This window comes from Papaver somniferum, chromosome 3 (assembly GCF_003573695.1).
Source record: "Papaver somniferum cultivar HN1 chromosome 3, ASM357369v1, whole genome shotgun sequence".
Lineage (NCBI taxonomy): Eukaryota > Viridiplantae > Streptophyta > Magnoliopsida > Ranunculales > Papaveraceae > Papaver > Papaver somniferum.
Window position 1 is genome coordinate 119,984,038 of NC_039360.1, and position 20,803 is coordinate 120,004,840.

The window sequence follows — 20,803 nt, forward strand, 5'->3', positions numbered from 1 at the left end:
TGTCAATGAAAGCGTGGAAGAGAATCCCTTTCCGGTTGTGGGTTTGGTTGCAGGCGCCACTCTCGATCCCACATACTTGGTCCCTTATCCAGGTCATGTGCTGGTCGGTGGCTTCAGTGTGCTGGCTAAGTACGAGGTGTTGTACACCAAAATATGGGAAAGGTATGGACATATTACCACAACCAGGAAGATCACCAGTCGATTTGCGTTGTTCAAACGTGTGGAGGAAGCTCTGTCTTACTTCGAGGATATGTGCGAAGTGACCTGACATATTGTTTCTGAGGACGTCATCATCAGCTGGAAATATCATCGTGATATGTGCGTAAGATACGAGTTCAATGCTTCGTGGTTCGTCAAAGGCTTTGCTGAGATCCAGAAGTTGAAAGCTATGTTAAGCAAAATAGAAACTCTAGGTTGAATAATAGTTCCTTTGTTCGACTTCAACACACCTTAGATTTAATCCTCAAAGGTGTAACTGACATTCGTATGTATAAACCAATTGGTTTTAATACTCACCCTGTGTATTCTACCAGGAAAGTCAGTTCAATGTGTTCCTCAAATGCTCAAAAGCATAACAGACTTCTTAACAAAAATCGTCCAAGAAGAGCTCAAGAATTCTCTTCTGTCAAAAAGGGAGATAATGTTGCTTTTTATGTGGATAAAGTATCAGGAGAAGGGAGCAAAAATGATGATCTGAAAAACAACTTGAACGTGATTATTGAAGGTTATAAAAAGATCGTCAATAGGCTTTCAATTCCCCCTAGTAAAAATTCTTCTGGTAAGAACTCAAACTATGTCTCGTATTTTGATGACAATAAGTTTTATGATAACTTTTCACATCAAAAAGGGATTCTTTCCTAGATTTCAAAGGAAAAAGATACTCAACCACACCGTTCATTTAATGAGCTTAAGGCTCATACTTGTTGAAAATGCGGGGGTACAACAACCACACCCAACAATTAGTTTGGCAATCTGAGAGGACTTACTCCAATATACATTTTAGAGAATCAACTAGATAGTCAGACTCAATCTAGAGAAAAGTAAATACAAGAGTTTATATCTCTAACTCTTAATTCAATCTGCAATCAACAAATAGAAATTTGCGAGCCCGATTGAATATGAGAGTAGTAACTTGACCGGTAACAAAGACCAACGTTCAAAGATCAATCAATTTGAATCAATAACAAAAGGTTGGATTTCCTAATTGATCGTTATAACGCACAACCTGTGATATTTCAATTATATAACAAAACATAATGCGAAAAAGAATAACACATACACCAGAATTTTGTTAACGAGGAAAACCGCAAATGCAGAAAAACCCCGGGACCTAGTCCAGCTTTGACCACCACACTGTATTAAGCTGCCACAAACACTATCCTACTACCAATGAACTTCGGGCTGGACTGTAGTTGAACCCTAATCAATCTCACACTGATTCAAGGTACAGTTACGTTCCTTACGTCTCTGATTCCAGTAGGATACTACGCACTTGATTCCCTTAGCTGATCTCACCCACAACCAAGATTCCAGTAGGATAAATCTGTCTCCCACAGAAATACATATGAGTTTTTGTTCCGTCTTTAGATAAATCAAGGTGAACAGGAACCAAATGATAAACCGGTCTTATATTCCTGAAGAACAAGCTAGTATTATCAATCACCTCACAATAATCTTAATCTATTCACGAAACAAGATATTGTGGAATCACAAATGATGAGATGAATGTGTTTGTGATTACTTTTTTTATCTTGCCTATCGGAGATATAAATCTCGAGCCAATTTTACAATTGTACTTAACACGATAGAAACAACAAGAACAGATCACACAACTACAGAGAAAATAGTTGGGTCTGGCTTCACAAACCCTATGAAGTCTTTAAGTCGTTAACCTACAGGGTCTCATGAGAAACCTAAGGTTAAATGAGAATCGACTCTAGCTATGCAACTAGTATCACACAGAAGTGTGGGGATTAGGTTTCCCAGTTGCTAGAGTTCTCCTTTATACAATTTTCAAATCAGGGTTTGCAATCTAAGTTACCTTGGTAACAAAGCATTCAATATTCACCGTTAGATGAAAAACATGATTCAACCAAGCTAATATATTTCAACCGTTAGATCAAACTTAGCTTCTTATACATAAATGAAATGTACCCTCATTTAGGTTTATGTAACCGTACCTAAACGTGTACACCATGTTGGCTCAAAATAGTTAACCGAAGTTAGCCATATGATTACTCTCATATCAACCTTATTCATCTTAACCATAACTAGTTCAAATGACTCAAATTAAACTAGTTAAAGAGTCGTTCAATTGCTATATTCTCATAGAAGTATACAAGAACAAAATTGAAGCAAAATCGGTTTGATTCACTGGAATCAATTCATGAAAATTATATCCACGGTTTGCAAAGATTGCATTCCTTATTATATAAATGTTTAAGTTCATGTACACAACCGATTTTAGAACTTTAACCTTCAAGTATGCAAACAGGTACGCATACTTGAGATACCCGGGCCAAGATTGGGTTTCGCCAGTACGCAAACGGGTACGCGTACTTCCAATCCCAGCAGAAATATTCGGACATGAACCTTACGCCAGTACGAGAACGGGTACACATACTTAGGTTCCCAGATTTCTCAAGCCAATAGGTACGCGTACGGGTACGCATACTATGGTTCCCGGACATGGATTACATATGCGCAAGAGTACACACATGTCATATCCAATAATGGTTAAGTGTTCTAAACTATTTATTTCAATAATTGAAACTTTCTTAGAGGATGACAATAGCCGTTTTCACACACTATTAGCATCAAATCAATTTTCAAGTTATTGAAATAATCATAACAAAACACTCCAAGTCTACATTAAATGATTGTATCACACAAACCATGTAAGATGTTACTCGGCAATTTTCACATGATCATCTTTTGACTTGCGTCAAGAATATAAGATGAACTTGGTCGAAGCGAAAGCTTGCCAACACATATTCCGAGAAATATGTAAGCGAGTTAAACTCAGCTCGAAATCTCAAATGTGTATAATAGAAAACTATATCGTAATACGACTTATGTCTCAATATAGGATATAGAGTAGAAATAGATTTTCCAAGTGATAGATGAGTTTCAGTCTCCACATACCTTTTGTTGATGAAGTTCCACAAGCTCTCCTTAGTAGTTCTTCGTCTTCAAATGATGAACGTCGTGAAGTCTAAGGATCAACTACACAATCTATGTCCTAGTCGGAGACATCTATAAGTAGACTAGAAATCAAGACATAGTTTTGATCACTAACATTGACAAACATGCTTGAGATAGCAACACATGCGAGTTCGACCGAGCAGTGCTCTAACAATCTATAATGACAAAACTATCAATACATATGGATTACAAAAGAAATAAAACTTTGTAGCTTCTCATCCAAATGCTTGATCTCCTTGGCATCTTCAACATGACTAGAAATCTTCGTCACTTCCAAGTACTCCATGATTCTAAACGTGTTCAACTCAGCATCATAGTTTTTGAAGATCCGTAGCGATAACAATGAGAAAACAAATGCTCTCAATAATTGTTACACAGTGTCATAGTATCATTACACAGTATCAAATTTCAATTGTATCACAACGTTGACAACAATACTAAGGTGATATGTATCGCTCCCCCTTAGTCAATACTTCATCTCGACATGAAAACCACTCCCCCTTACATAATAATCCGTAAACCATATGTATTTGTAGTATGAACTACACATTAAATCCCCCCCCCCCTTTTTGTCAATATAAATTGGCAAAGGTACAAAAACTAGTGGGATCCTCATGAAATTTTCATAGAGATACTTCATGACCAAAAGAGAATAACATACCAATTAATTTAGATGCAATCATATAGCCGAAGCTAAATGCATTCATCAAGGAGTTTATAAAGATACAAGATAACCCATATAATATTCCACAACCGCACTCCCCACAAAGATTTGGCAATTAAGCACAAGTTCAAAAAGAATTCACCCCCATAAAATGTCATTCCCGAAAGAACAACAAGATCGACCTTACTTTATGAGAAAAGAAGGATTTCTTTGGACATAATAAAATCTCATGAGAACATGAATTTGTATCCAAAAATCTCAATTGAATTAGCCACAAAAATGTTTAATTCAATTGGCCATGCTCGACATAAGAGAACTTACGAAGCAACACATTATATGCACAAAGATGTGGATCAGGGAAAGACCAATACTGCGGAATAAACAAAGATTCATTCTATTTTTCATCACTATTTGCACAATGACATATAATAGACTTAATCTTTGTAAACAAAAGTTCATCCTTTCTTCCATCAATATTTGCATAATGACATAAAAGGCTTAACTTTTGTATTCAAAAGTTCATTCTATCCTTTATCAATACATTCATATCGACATATAATATAGATAAATTTTGAACAAGTATGGGACAGTCAAGGTTCACGGACGTAAACAACATATCCCATAACAATTTGCAATAAGTGAAATCATAAAGATTATTACTGCAAAAATCATCTTCCAAATAACTTAGAATTTAAATAAATAAATCTAAAAACATTGAAGATGAAAACGTTGGACATAGATACGTGTACTAAAATTAATGGCTATTCCAAACCCTAGTTATCCTTCTTAAAAAACACAAGAATAAAATTCTCATAAGAAGTTTCCTAGACAAAATCAAAGACAACTCTAAGAAACAAAGAGAGACCACAAGCGATAATTAGAGTTATGGTACGGAGACTTCACTGGTTCCAAGACCTTCAAGCTCGTGACAGTCGGAATTATCCGTATCTTCAGACACAACATTGAGACGATCCTTAAGTCGTGTCTTCATTAGAGTAAGATCTGAGTTGACTTTTATCAATTCAGTTCTTAACACATATAGATCTTTCAGAGTGTTAACAAGCAGCGGCTTTGCATCATTAAACTGATTGATAAATTTTAAACAACTTCATTATAAATCTCTTCATCATCCTCAATATCTGAGAAGTTATCAGGAGATTGAGAAGACGTGTCACCAACTTCCACGAGAGTTCCTTTATCCTCTTCTTTGAGTGCGATACCAAAACCCTTATCAAGAAAACCTCTTGGAAAATTACAAGTTCCCGAACGTGATGTCATTCTTGACAGAAAAACTAGCCTGGACTCCTAGTTAGCAATTCGGATTTCGGGATACGTACGTGTTGATGGTGGTTTTTAGCTTAGGGTTAAAATCGTAAAACTGTACATCCGACATGACGTCACTATGACCATTAGCACATTTATTGAATCAATTAGCATGCCTACGTAAGAATTACCGGGGTACCTTTTTTTACATGGGTCATGTTCCGCGGCAAAACCCTTAACATTGACTAATCATCCATGCCAAACCCTAATTCTCATGCTACCGCGCCAAGGCATGCCAACCATGCCAGCCGCACCACTATGCCAATGACAAACCATGCCAGCCACATCTTCGCGCCAAGGCATGCCAACCATGCCAGCCGCACCACTGTGCCAATGGAAAACCATGCCAGCTACATCTTCGCGCCAAGGCATTCCAACCATGTCAGCCGCACCACTGTGCCAATGGCAAACCATGCCAACCACATCTTCGCGCCAAGGCATGCCAACCATGCCAGCCGCACCACTGTGCCAAATGCAAACCATGTCATCCACATCTTCACGCCAAGGCATGCCAACCTTACCAGCCGCACCACTGTGCCAATGGCAAACCATGCCAGCCACATCACCGCGCCAAGGCATGTCAGCCGCACCACTGTGCCAATGGCAAACCATGCCAGCCACATCTTCACGCCAAGGCATGCCAACCATGCCAGCCGCACCACTATGCCAATGCCAAACCATGCCAGCCATGTTTACCGCGCCAAGGCAGGCCAGCCATGCTGGCCGCACCATGCGCCAATGGCATGCCAAACCCTTGTCCCTAGCCATGCTGGCCGCACCATGCGCCAATGGCATGCCATACCCTTGGACCCACCATGCCAAGCCAACCGCACCTTGCCTTGGCCCCACTATGCCAAGCCATCCGCACCATTCTGCCTTGTCCCCACTATGCCAAGACGTACGCACCATTCTGCCTTGGACCCACTATGCCAAGACGTCCGCACCATTCTTCCTTGGCCCCACTATGCTAAGCCGCCCGCACCATTCTGCCTTGGCCCCACTATGCCAAGCCGTCCGCACCATTCTGCCTTACTATACCATGCCTGCCTTCCCTATGCGGTTACCAAAACGAATGTGTGCGATGATCAACAGCCACCCTTCAATCCTATATGTAAATCCTAGTCGTCTAAGGTCGCCAGACAACGCATGGTAACCTTTGGCCCAAAACCCTAGTTTTGGCCACGCCAAACCGTGCCAAGTCATGCCATGCCACATGTGTCAATGACATGCCAACCACCTTGACGCGCCACGCCATACCGGCCTTCCCTATGCGGCTACCAAAACGAAGGTGTGCGTCGATCAACGACCACCCTTCAATCCTAGATGCAAATCCTAGCCGTCCAAGGTCGCCAGACAATGCATGGTAACCTTTGGCCCAAAACCCTAGTTTTGTCCACGCCAAACCGCGCCAAGGCATGCCATGCCATGCCACATGTGCCAATGGCATGCCAACCACCTTGCCGCGCCATACCATGCCGGCCTTCCCTATGCGGCTACCAAAACGAAGGCGTGAGACGATCAACGGCCACCCTTCAATCCTAGATGAAAATCCTAGCCGTCTAAGGTCGCCAGACAACGCATGGTAACCTTTGGCCCAAAACCCTAGTTTTGGCCATGCCAAACCATGCCAACCACCTTGTCGCGCCGCACCGGCCTTCCTTATGCGGATGCCAAAACAAAGGTCTGCAACGATCAACGACCACCTTTTCATCTAAGATGCAGATCTTAGTCGTCCAAGGTTACCAGCTAACGCATGGAAACTTTTGGCCCTAGTTTGGTCGCTCCTAAACAAATCCAAAACCCTAAATTTTGGCCGCGCCTAAACAAGGCCATATAAAAGCCATACCGAGCATGCTTTCATGCCACTGGCTACCAAACGAAGGGTTGAAATAATCAACGGCTACCTTTCCTCTTAAGATGCAAAATCTCGACCGTCGAAGGTCACTTAGCCGGCAAGTCTCCCAAGCTCGACTTTCCAGACGACAACAACATGCTACATGTTTTCCATGAAAACACTCGAGACACCAACGCATGTCACAAACTGGGGGATGCTCATTGGGTATTGGTTTGGCGGTTTACAGCGTGCGGCGTACACTACGCCCGTTATAAGAAAGTATCATAAGGATGAGGCGGTTAGTAAATACAGAGAGTAATGGTGAAACACTTTCTTTTATGGAACATCAATTCCAGGCGTTACCGGTTACCACCTCCTTTCATTTATTCACATGTTTTCCATTTCTTAATGAGACCAGAGTACGTTTCACTTCGACTTGTATAAATAGGCATTACCTATTTTCACCGAACAAAAAGTTCAGGTCAGGAGCATACAACACTCAGAAAACATTTGCTAGCTTTCCATTTGTTAGCTTCCCACTTTCTGATACAAGTCGTAGAAAACCACTACTCTTCCAGAATCAACTATTCTGGTCTCAACACTTTCTTCGCTTCCATCCCCAAAACCAACCCTTCTCCTTCACTTTGTGATCGAAGCAAGTCTGGAACGACCATTTCTTGGTTTAGGCCGGATTTGTACAGATTGATCTCTCGAATCTAAAGTACTCCCTTACATTACATTGTTTAGGGTTTAAATTCGTTTCTCACCCACACGCCCGAAATTACCAAAATCAGCAGAAACCGTTTTCACCCTCAAACAATTGGCGACCATAGTGGGAGATCAATCTCTCGGTTGCAATATCGATTTCCAAATTTCCGATATCACCTTTCACTTCCAACTCCAACATGGTGGAACTCATATCCGAATCAGCTGCCGAGAACACCAACGCAGAATCTGTCCCTAGTGTTAACACTACTTCCAACAGCATTACTACGCCACCTACTGACCCCAGTAATACCGAAACCACTCCTTCCGATGTAACACCTCCGATCACTAGGGCCAGATCCGTTGCCGCCTCTAATGACCCTGCGCAACTTTCTAATCATGGCACTACTGAAAGCGCTCCTTCATGCGTTACGCCACCAGTCACCGGGGCCAGAGCTGCCACTACCGCTCTTAACGCTTCGTCAAGCATGGCACCTACAACCGACACTAAGACTCCAACTACCCCACCAACAGGACGAGAAACCAGAGGAACCAGAGGAAGCCGACCCTATATCACCATCGTTGATTTGATGGAACGACAGAAGGTCCTCGCTAGAGCCCAGACGGATATGGTTTCGACACAGAAAGAATTACCCGTCTTTCTCAAAGCCCTGACAGAGCGGTTGCGGCGTGAGTCACGCCCTCCATAGACGATTAGAAATGCCTCCAACACCCCCGACGCTAGCACCTCGGCGGAACGCGTCTCCCCGGACGAGGAGATTCATGTCAGAACCCCATTGGAAAGAAGTCAACCATCCAATTTTGTCACACGAGAGGATCTGGAGCAACTTCTCCGGAATCGAATCAAGAATGATGAAATAGACATGCATCAGCATCAACCTCCTTACCCACCTGAAATACAAAGGATTCCTCTTCCAAGAGGATACTCCTCTCCTCAATTCACCCTGTACGACGGCGCCGGAAATGCACGTGAACATGTCTCTCGCTTCTTGGAGTCCCTAGGAGAACATGAATACAGTCACGTTCTTCGTCTGAGGGAGTTTTCGAAATCGCTTACCGGAAGAGCGTACACATGGTACAACAACATCACGCCAAAAAGCATCCCCAACTGGGATGGCATGGTTACCACATTTTACAAGAAACACTTCTTTGTATATGAACAAGTTACCTTCTCGGACCTAGGAAGGATGTACCAACGGGACAACGAACATCCAAATGAGTTCGTTAAGAGAATCAGGGTTCAAGCACTAGACTGTCATGACCCCAAACGTGACCGAGCAACAACTGGTGAATTCATGCATCAACAGTATGGCTGCCTTTTACCGCGCCTTGCTAGAGAACCTGCGTTTCCAGACATTCTCTGAGCTCCATGAAGCTGTCAGGCGATCAGCAACGACAAAAACATCATTATTAGAAAGAGCTAGACCAACTAGAGCCGAAGATGTACGCGAAACTCGCGGGAATAGACGTCTCATCAACAAGCAGTACAACGCTGATCCCTCCTCTGTGAGCGTAGTAAACGAGGAAGGAAAAAGGAAGGCTCCATCTCCAGACCAGCAGCCTAAACGTGAAGCACCAGCACGACGAGCAACTCCACCACGGAAGGCCGCCGCTAAAGCTCCCATGCGTCATCACGAAGCTGAAGGAAATACCCTGGATTTCCCGTTTCCCATTGAGGAGGTGATCGATCTCTTAGAAGCACAAGATGATGTTATCATACTACCATCTCCCAGACGCCCACCGACTGAGGCCGAGATGACAAACCCCAAATACTGACACTACCACAGATTTGTTCACCACCCAACCAGTGATTGCAACAAACTGAAGCATATCTTCAAGGAAAAGATAGAAGCAGGGGAACTTCAACTAGGAAACGAGGGAGTACATAGAGACCCACTTCCGGTGAGGAATTCTGGAGTCTCTGGGGACTCCGTGCACGAGACTGTGTGATCCATGATGCAGCATGATAGACGCATTTATGTGTCTAATTTTTCCTTAATGTTTCGTATTGTTGGTACTCGTTTTCGTCCTTATTATGGTGTTTTGTGTATTTTTAGGTATTTTTGGAAAATAAATATTGTTGGAAAAATTGGCTTGAAAAATCACTCGGAACACCCCAGGAGGACACTTGCTATACAGAGCCCAGATTTGGTTAAGAGGCACCTCAATTACTAAGGGGCATCCCAAAAAGGAAGCTGCTATTCGCACCCTACATCTGGTTAGGGGGACACCATCTTCTTCGTTTGAAAATTAAATTTTGCGGGAAAAAGAAGCACTGAAACTGGATGAAGTTTCGATCGAAATTTGATGCAGTTCTGGGTAGAATAAAGGGCTGAAACTTAATGGGTAGTTGTGATATGTCCTAACAAAGCTGGTATGGGTGTTTGTTTCGACCCAGTTTGGATGAAATTGCCGTGGTGAAGAAAACAGGGAGTACGTGGCCGGAAAACTCCATCACGGGATTACAACAAATTGAAACGTGTACTGCTCGTGTTTGGATGGAGTTTGGACTCTGCAGAGGCGTGTAGAAGGAAAATAAGGAAGGTTGGACAGCTGCAGATGCTCGGATGAAGAAAAAAATATCCGGAGAATATTTTTTATTTACTACCGAATAATAGAGAATTTGTGGTATTTAAATCGAGATTCGAGGGGGCTGTTGAGTATAAATAGGCTGCTGGGATATCATAGAATGGGGACGTAGATATTAGGAGAAGTTTAGTGCACCACAGAGTCAAAAAAATCGAACTTGCAGAGAGACCACCTGCTGCTGCCATTGAAGAACACTGAAGAACGGACCTGCACCAGCAGTCGTTTTTGAACAGTGACAGCAACTCATTCTGTGGGTCGCATTTTACAGGCAGACTTATTTGCTACAGCGTTTGCGACACAGCTGCATCAGTCTTATTTTGCCACTGAGGGTCGTAGTTCTCTGGTTTGTAACAAATATAATTGTTACAAACTCGGTTTTATTGTATTTCTCATATTCTCATCATTTGTAAACCATTTTTGAGCATCAATGAAATTCTTTGAGAGGTTTTCCAACATGATGAGCGGATAATTCTCTCAAAACCAAGACAAAGAGGAAGCCATTTACGCATGAATAATTGGTAATTATTTATTCTCTCTAATTTATAATTTATAATTCACTCAATCACTGCTTTTGCAGAGTTTTTAATTGTTTGCAAAAAATTTCTTCATTAGTTGTGATTCAATTAGATAGGTTATGCTTTGTTTAGATAATCTATGCTTAGGGATACAATTAATTTTTGAGAATTTTCCAGATTATTTGTGAATTAAGAAATAAGAGTCTTAAAAGATAATTAGAGTTTTGGATTGTTTACCATAATTTATTCATGTGTAATAGTGAAATCAGTGTTTTGGTTGTTTTCTAATATCTTGAAGTCAATTTTGTAATAAGTTTTCTTTGTTTTTAAATTTTTATTAAGTCTAAAATTCATTGCCTTCACAAGCCTCAACGAACTCTTTACTACAACTCAATTGAAAATCACATCAAATTTTTGGCGCCGGCGACGCAGGCTTGTCTTTAGGATAGAGTTTGTAGATTTATTTTTTTTTCTTAGTTTTTTTTGTTCTTCTTTACATTTTTGGGTTTTTGTCTTTTCCTTTCAGATTTTGGGAATTTGGAGCGAAAGAAATTTTTGCCAAAGCTTTTGGCGAATATTTAAAGACTTGAAGTAAAAGAAAAAGCGAAAGGAGCTAAAGAAGAAGATTTTTATTTTATTTTATAGAAAAAGAGAGAGAAAAAAAAAGAGAGTGTTATTTTATTAGATTGTATTAGGAATTCTTTTTATTTTGTATTTTTCTTTTTCTTTTTGCACTTTATTTTTTTGGACCTTTCTTTTGGACTTTGGACATTTGGACATTAATTTTTTAAACCCTACGGAAGGGTAGATTAAATATTAAACTGTTTGCAGAGAAGGAAGGTGATTACGATATCACCTCGGCCCCTCGGGTTTGTATACAACATAGGAGTTGAGGCCCGAGTCGACGACAACGTTTCATCCCCCGTCTGGAATGGGAGGTAAGTTTGTCGAAGCACTCGTGAATCCCCTATCAGCGAGTTACTGTATTCCTTCGTTTGCATATATGCTGAGGAACTGAAAATGGCTGTTTTAAATTCCTAGTAAAGGGCAAAGATTGGCCATACAAGATAAGGGTTCGGATTTCATCACCGTTCTCTTCTTGCCCGCCTTAGGAAAACGAAACCAAACGCGAACCTAAGCTTTAAAATTTGGAATAGAACGAGACCTATAGGGTAACGAGCTTAGTAGGAAAGTCGTTCGAAAAATATTGGCTACTCTTTTAGCATACTTCGAAGTTCATGATGGTCTCTGTGAGTTGAATGCGTGACTGCGCCGCCTTGTGATAGCGGTGAGGCCTTGGGTATCAAAGCTCCACTGAGCTTCCCTCGCCTCAATTCAACTTACTTTGACTCGGATTGACTCCAGAGGGGTTTGCTTAAATTGTAACGAATTCCCTTTCGAAGGATTAGAAGCTGGTCTAGAATCAATCTAAGTGGAGCCGTCATGCTTTTTGTTTGCTATAATTCAGTAGGTTTGCTGTGGTGGAGTCAGCCTTGTTTGTGTTTGCATAGAACTTCCTTTCCCTTTTAGGGCTTTTCGTTTTAGTTTTTTTTCTTCCAGTGTATGCCCGAGGTCATTAGAGAACGGGCTTGGAAAAGAAACACTCTAGGTCATCTGATTAGTGATAAACCTAGTAGTTCTTCTTGTGAAGGCGGGGAGCTCGAAGACTCTTCTTTAGAGAGCCCCGTTTTTGGAAACTTCAGTTTTGAGAATCTTCTTCTTTGTGAAGAAAGTACTCCTAGTCCTTTGGTAGTGCCAGAAATGGCAACTTTAAAAGCTTTATTGAACCCAACTAGGACCTCTCGTCCGTCTTGTATCAAGTTAGCTGAAACCGAGGCAAATTATGAACTCAAACCTGGGACTTTACAGATGCTCCCAACCTTTTTAGGAAAAGAGAATGAGAACCCCTATTTTCATGTTAGGGAATTTGAGGAAGTATGTAGTACTCTGAAAATTAAAAACCTTAGTGATGATGCACTGAAACTTAGGTTATTCCCCTTTTCCTTAAAAGATAAAGCCAAATCTTGGTGTATAGTTTGGATTCTGAGTCAATTGAAACCTATGAACAACTTACATCTGCCTTTATACATAAGTTTTTCCCAAGGCACAAACATCGTCTATTAGGACACAAATTTGTACTTTTGCTCAACAAGAGGGAGAATCTTTATATAGGTATTTAGAAAGGTTCAATGACTTAATTTCTCAATGTCCTCATCATGGTTTAGAGAAGGTTAGGTTAGTTCAGATCCTCTACGAGGGTTTAGATTATTCAACAACAACCATGGTTGAGTCCTTATGCACAGGTGGGTTTGAGAATAAAACTGTTGATGAGGCGATGACATTTTTGAATGAAATCGCCAATAAGACCCAACAATGGGAAAATAATAGGGAACCCCAGAAAACAATTCTTCTAAGTAGAGGAAATGTCAATAGGGTAGAAGGATCCTATGAGTCAGATGCTAAAATAGCCATAGCCAAAAGGTTAGAAGCTTGGAATTAGGTCATTCTAGTGTACTAGTGGTAGAATAGAGCCTTTTTGGGAAGACCATACTGTTGAAGAGCAAGCCAATGCTCTTTATAACAACACTAGATTCGATAACCGTCAGAAGTTTGACCCTTATTCAGAAACCTATAACCCTGGCTGGAGAAACCATCCCAACCTTTCTTGGTCTAAGGGCCAGAATCAAGGTCAGTCTAGTAACTCTCAAGCTCCCCCAGGTTTTGGCTATCCTAAGAATCCTTCAGCCCCGGCACAGTTTCAGAACCCTTCGGATAAGAAGATTATGAGTTTAGAAGAGTCTCTTGCTTTGTTAACTCGTAACACTATGCAGTTTCAGCAATCTGTTGCTCAAGGTATAAGAAAATAAGAGAATAGGTCAGGCTAACTCTCAGGCTATTTCCGAGTTGAAAACCCAGGTTAGTCATATAAATGAGTCTTTAAGAGAAAGAGGTAAGTTTCCTAGTCAAACTCAACCAAACCTAGAGGAATTAATGAAATAGGTGAAAGACCATCCGATCATGTAAATGCTATTAAAACCCTTAGGAGCGGTAGAGAGATAGACAACAAGGTTTCCATGCCTAATAGTGAACATGCTGTAGTTCACCCTTCTGAGCCAGAGAATGAGAAACTGATAGAGTCTCCAAAGAGACCAATGAGGGTCCTGCTGAGCCCGGCTTTGTTCCCAGAGCCCCGTTTCCCCAGCTGCTAGTTCCGACTAAGAGGGAGTCCAACTTTAATGATATATTAGAGGTTTTTAAGCAGTTACTATCAACCTACCATTGTTGGATGCGATTAAGCAGATTCCGGCTTATGCCAAGTTCCTTAAGGACTTGTGTACACGAAAGCGTAAGCTTAGTGTCCAAAGAAAGCCTTCCTAGCTAGTCACGTGAGTTCCATTATTCAGAATACCACTACTCCTAAGTATAAAGACCCAGGGTCCCCTACCATTTCTTGCACAATAGGTAAACACCGTGTTGAGAAAGCTTTGCTTGACTTAGGAGCCAGTGTGAATTTACTTCCATACCATGTGTACCTTAAGCTAGGACTTGGTGAGATGAAACCTACCCAGATGACACTCCAGTTAGCTGATAGGTCCGTTAAAATTCCTCGTGGTGTGATCGAGGATGTTCTTATTGAGGTCGACAAGTTTATTTATCCAGTGGATTTTGTTATCCTAGATACCCAACCTGTCCCTGACCCAGAGAACCAGATACCGGTGATTTTAGGTCGCCCATTTTTAGCAACATCCATGCGATCATTAACTGTCGAACTGGTATTATGAATTTGTCTTTTGGTAATATGACTATTGAGCTGAACATCTTTCACATTAGTAAGCTACCCCATGAACTGGACGACTCGAGCGTAGAAGAGGTGAACATGATAGGCACCTTAGTAGAGGAGTCATTACCAAACACTTTGATAGAAGATCCATTAGAGAAATGCCTAGCTCACTTTGGGATTGATTTTGATGATGATGATGTGATTAATGAGGTGAATGCTTTGTTAGATTCAACCCCTTTGTTAGACACTAGTAATGGATGGAAACCTAAGTTCGAACCTTTACCCGTTCCCGAGTCTACCCTAGTTCCTTCGTTGGAAAAGCCTCCCAAGTTGGACCTTAAACCATTACCAGATACCCTGAAGTATGTGTTTTTAGGCCCCTCTGAAACTTTACCTGTGATTATAGCATCCGACTTGGATAGTGATCAGGAAAGTAGGCTAGTGACTGTCCTTCAGAATAACAAGGAAGCTTTAGGGTGGACCATAGCAGACATTAAGGGTATAAGTCCTATTGATTGTATGCATCATATCTATTTAGAGAGTGACACCAAACCTTCTAGGGAGATGCAACGTCGACTGAACCCTAATATGAAAGAAGTTGTTCGAACCGAGGTTCTGAAGCTGTTAGATGCAGGCATTATCTACCCCATTTCAGACAGTAAGTGGGTCAGCCCCGTTCAGGTTGTTCCCAAGAAATCCGGTATTACTGTAGTCCAGAATGATAACAATGAGTTAATCCCAACCCGAATGACCACGAGTTGGCGTGTCTGTATTGACTATAGAAAATTGAACAAGGTCACTAGGAAGGACCACTTTCCCCTTCCCTTCATCGACCAAATGCTAGAGAGATTAGCTGGACGTAGCCATTATTGTTTTTAGATGGATACTGCGGTTATAATCAGGTTCCTATTGCCCCAGAAGACCAAGAGAAAACCACTTTTACCTGTCCCTTTGGTACCTTTGCGTATAGACGCATGCCTTTCGGCCTATGTAATGCCCCTGCGACCTTTCAGCGTTGTATGATGAGCATATTTTCTGACATGGTAGAACGGTTCTTAGAGGTCTTTATGGATGATTTTTCAGTGTTTGGTTCGTCTTTCGATGAGTGCTTGCATCATTTGTCATTAGTTTTGACTAGGTGTAAGGAAAAGAATTTAGTGCTTAATTGGGAGAAATGTCACTTCATGGTTCGTTCAGGAATTGTTCTAGGGCATATCGTATCTTCAAAGGGTATAGAGGTAGATAGAGCCAAAGTTGACCTTATTAAAACTTTACCGGTCCCAAAAACCGTAAAAGGTATTAGGTCATTCTTAGGGCATGCTGGTTTTTATCGTCGATTCATTAAGGATTTTAGCTTGATTTCTAGACCTCTTTGCAATTTGCTTGCAAAAGATGTTAAGTTTGTCTTTGATGATGCTTTTTAGAGGCTTTCGAGAAGTTAAAACTTTAATCACTACGCCTCCATAGTCCAGGCACCCAACTGGAACCTACCCTTTGAGATCATGTGCGATGCTTCAGATTATGCTATTGGTGTTGTGCTAGGTCAGCGTGAAAACAAGTTACTTCATGTAATTTACTATGCTAGTAAAACTCTGAATGATGCCCAGTTGAACTACACCACTACGGCGAAAGGATATGTTAGCCATGTGTGTTTGCCTTAGACAAGTTTAGACCCTATCTCTTAGGTTCTAAGATCGTAATATACTGATCATGCTGCTTTGAAATATCTTTTGTCTAAGAAGGATACGAAACCTAGATTGATTAGGTGGATCCTGTTGTTACAAGAGTTTTCTCCGGACATTAGATACAAAAAGGGTGCAGAAAATGTAGTAGCAGACCACTTGTCTAGACTTGTTGTGGATACCCTTAATGATTCCCTTCCTATAAGGGACAGCTTTCCTGATGAACAATTGTTCTTTGTTACCCAATTACCTTGGTATGCGAATATAGTGAACTATCTTGTTACTGGTCGAATGCCCCAACATTGGGGTAAACAAGAGCGTTCTAGATTTTTAGCTGAGGTTAAGCACTTCTTTTGGGATGATCCTTATTTGTTTAAGTATTGTCCAGACCAGATTATTAAGAGATGTATACCTGAGAGTGACTAGTCCAGTATTATTTCCTTTTGTCATGATCATGCGTGTGGGGTCACTTTAGTGCTAAGAAGACTGCTGCTAAGATATTGCAGTGTGGATTCTATTGGCCTTCGTTGTTTAAAGACTCCCACAGTTACTATGTTACTTATGAACGTTGCTAGAAATTAGGAACCATTTCCCGTAGGAACATGATTCCCTTGAACCCTATTTTAGTTTTCGAGGTCTTTGATGTGTGGGGTATTGACTTATGGGTCAGTTTCCTAATTCTTTTGGTAACCTATATATCCTTGTCGCGTTAGACTATGTCTCTAAGTGGATTGAGGCGGTTGCGTGTAAAATCAATGACCATAGGGTTGTGATTGATTTCTTGAAAAATAATATTCTTACAAGTTTTGGTACACCGCGAGCTATAATTAGTGATGGTGGATCGCACTTTTGTAATGGACCTTTTAGGCTTTTGATGAAGAAATATGGTATTACATATAAGGTAGCTACCCCGTATCATCCACAGACTAGTGGTCAGGTTGAGGTTTCCAATAGGGAAATAAAACGTACATTAGAGAAAACAGTTAATCCTAATCGGAAAGACTGGTCGTCTAGGCTTACTGATGCCTTATGGGCTTACCGTACTGCGTTTAAGACCCCCATTGGAATGTCGCCTTATCGGCTTGTGTATGGCAAGGCATGTCATTTACCTGTCGAGTTAGAACATAGAGCTTATTGGGCTGTTAAGCAGCTAAACTTTTCTCTTGACAAGGCAGGAGCCCATAGGAAACTCCAGCTCAATGAGTTGGACGAGATTCGTGCAGATGCTTACGATAGTGCGAAGGAGTATAAGAACAAAATGAAACTTGTGCATGATAGAAATATTTTACGGAAGTCATTTTCTCCAGGTCAAAAAGTTCTTCTGTATGATACCCGCTTGCATCTTTTCCCTGGAAAGTTACGTTCTCGGTGGACGGGTCCTTTTATTGTTCGCACTGTCTTTTCTCATGGAGCTGTTGAGATCGAGACACCGGATGGTAGTAGTTCTTCGAAGGTTAACGGTCAGAGATTGAAACCCTTTTTAGAGCCCTTTCCAACAGGTGATGTTGAGGAGGTCCCTCTGGAGGACCCTGTTTACCCTTGATTGACCATCGAGGCGATTGTATGTTGTATATTAGTTTTTGATTTTTCTCTTCACCCAGGTACTATCTTTCCGACTTATCTCTTTACTGATTCCTCATGTTACTTTACTTTTTGGTATTGCTCTTTCATTAGAAACATTGAGGACAATGTTAGATTTAAGTTTGGGGGTGGGGAAGAACTTTTTAGTTGCACTTTTGAAACTTCTAGCGTCACATGGTACCCGGTTAGCTAAGTTTACATACTGTTTCTCACCGAAAAGATAGAAATTGGAATGTTAGGGATAACAACCTTTTGAGACATTAGAGAAAAATACATTGAGATCCTTGAAATTCAGGAGAGAACTTGTTCCTTTTAGAGGGTAACCGTGATGGACCTAACCATCCATGATGGAAAGGCAAGTAGGTCAGGAAATGCCAGAAAGACAAAGCAACCTCACAATGTAGTCTTAGTTACTGGATTGCGAATCTCTCTCAGTATAAACTTATCATCATCAACAAGCGGAGCGACATCAAAATCTATGAAGAAAGTTGAAGACGTTTTAGGTTTAGAAGCAACAATAGAAGAGAATAATTCAAAAATCAAAGTTGAAGTTATAAGAGAAAATGATATAAGTTGTTAGAACATGATACCAAGACATCACAAGTTGTGAAGATCCAAGTTTTGAAAGTCCTTCTCTCATGGCCATGTAAATTGTTGTCTTGTAATTTTTGTTTCAAAAAAAAAAATGAAAAAAAATCATCGTTACGTTTTGTTCAATAAGGCCTAAGGGAAGTATAAATTTATAAGTCAAGCAAGAAATCGAAGAGAAGAGTTAATTGTCAAGGTTCTATGAGGTTCGATAGTTTATCATCAACAGTTGAAGACCGAAGAAGACGTTGTTTCTACTGAGCACTATGAGAGAGTCGAAGAAAGATACATTTGGTTGCTTTGTTAGTACGCTTTCAATCTGGCACAAGATCTTTCTAGCACTGGTTTAACTCATCACACGTAATTAGTCCAGATGTGTAGCAGATGTCCCTCTCATCTTTACCTCTCTCCTAATCTTATCCAGCTGTAAAGCAGCGGACGCATTTTACAATGTTTATCTAGCTGTGTAGCGGATATCTCTTTATCTAGCAGTGTTGCGGATGTGTCTCCCTTTTCTTCAGTCAGCTTTAGAGCTGACACCTTTAATTTCTCTGGCATTCTAGTTACTTGGAGATAGGTTGAGAATATGTATGTCCTCATAGCTCTTTGGATACTTGTGACCAATTAGAAGTAATGGTTTTGTGGGTACACCTCTGGTAAACCCTCCCGAGATTAACTCGGTTTTATTTATTTTTTATTAGTTTTGCTCGAGGACTAGCAAATAATAAGTTTGGGGGTATTTGATAGACGCATTTATGTGTCTAATTTGTCCTCAATGTTTCGTATTGTTGGTACTCGTTTTCGTCCTTATTATGGTGTTTTGTGTATTTTTAGGTATTTTTGGAAAATAAATATTGTTGGAAAAATCGGCTCGAAAAATCACTCGGAACACCCCCGGAGGACACTTGCTATACGGAGCCCAGATTTGGTTAAGGGGCACCTCAATTACTAAGGGGCACCCCAAAAAGGAAGATGTTATTCGCACCCTACAACTAGTTAGGGGGACACCATCTTCTTCATTTGAAAATTAAATTTGGCGGGAAAAAGAAGCACTGAAACTGGATGAAGTTTCGATCGAAATTTGAAGCAGTTCTGTGTAGACTAAAGGGCTGAAACTTAATGGGTAGTTGTGATATGTCCTAACAAAGCTGGTATGGGTGTTTGTTTCGACCCAGTTTGGCTGGAATTGTCGTGGTGAAGAAAACAGGGAGTACGTGGCCGGAAAACTCCATCACGGGATTACAACAAATTGAAACGTGTACTGCTCGTGTTTGGATGGAGTTTGGACTCTACAGAGGCGTGTAGAAGGAAAATAAGGAAGGTTGGACAGCTGCAGATGCTCGGATGAAGAAAAATATATCCGGAGAATATTTTTTATTTACTACCGAATAATAGATAATTTGTGGTATTTAACTCGAGATTCAAGGGGGCTGTTGAGTATAAATAGGCTGCTGGGATATCATAGAATGGGGACGGAGATATTGGGAGAAGTTTAGAGCACCACAGAGTCAAAAAAATTGAACTTGCAGAGATACCACCTGCTGCTGCCATTGAAGAACACTGAAGAACACGAAGAACGGACCTGCACCAGCAGTCGTTTTTGAACAGTGACAGCAACTCATTACGTGGGTCGCAGTTTACAGGCAGACTTATTTGCTACAGCGTTTGCGACACAGCTGCAGCAGTCTTATTTTGCCACCGAGGGTCGTAGTTCTCTGGTTTGTAACAAATATAATTGTTACAAACCCGGTTTTATTGTATTTCTCATATTCTCATCATTTGTAAACCATTTTTGAGCATCAATGAAATTCTTTGAGAGGTTTTCCTACATGATGAGCGGATAATTCTCTCACAACCAAGACAAAGAGGAAGCTATTTACGCATGAATAATTGGTAATTATTTATTCTCTCTAATTTATAATTTATAATTCACTCAATCACTGCTTTTGCAGAGTTTTTAATTGTTTGCAAAAAATTTCTTCATTAGTTGTGATTCAATTAGATAGGTTATGCTTTGTTTAGATAATCTATGCTTAGGGATACAATTAGTTTTTGAGAATTTTCCAGATTATTTGTGAATTAAGAAATAAGAGTCTTAAAAGATAATTAGAGTTTTGGATTGTTTACCATAATTTATTCATGTGTAATAGTGAAATCAGTGTCTTGGTTGTTTTCTAATATCTTGAAGTCAATTTTGTAATAAGTTTTCTTTGTTTTTAAATTTTTATTAAGTCTAAAATTCATTGCCTTCACAAGCCTCAACGAACTCTTTACTATAACTCAATTGAAAATCACATCACAGCACCTATGCGAAAT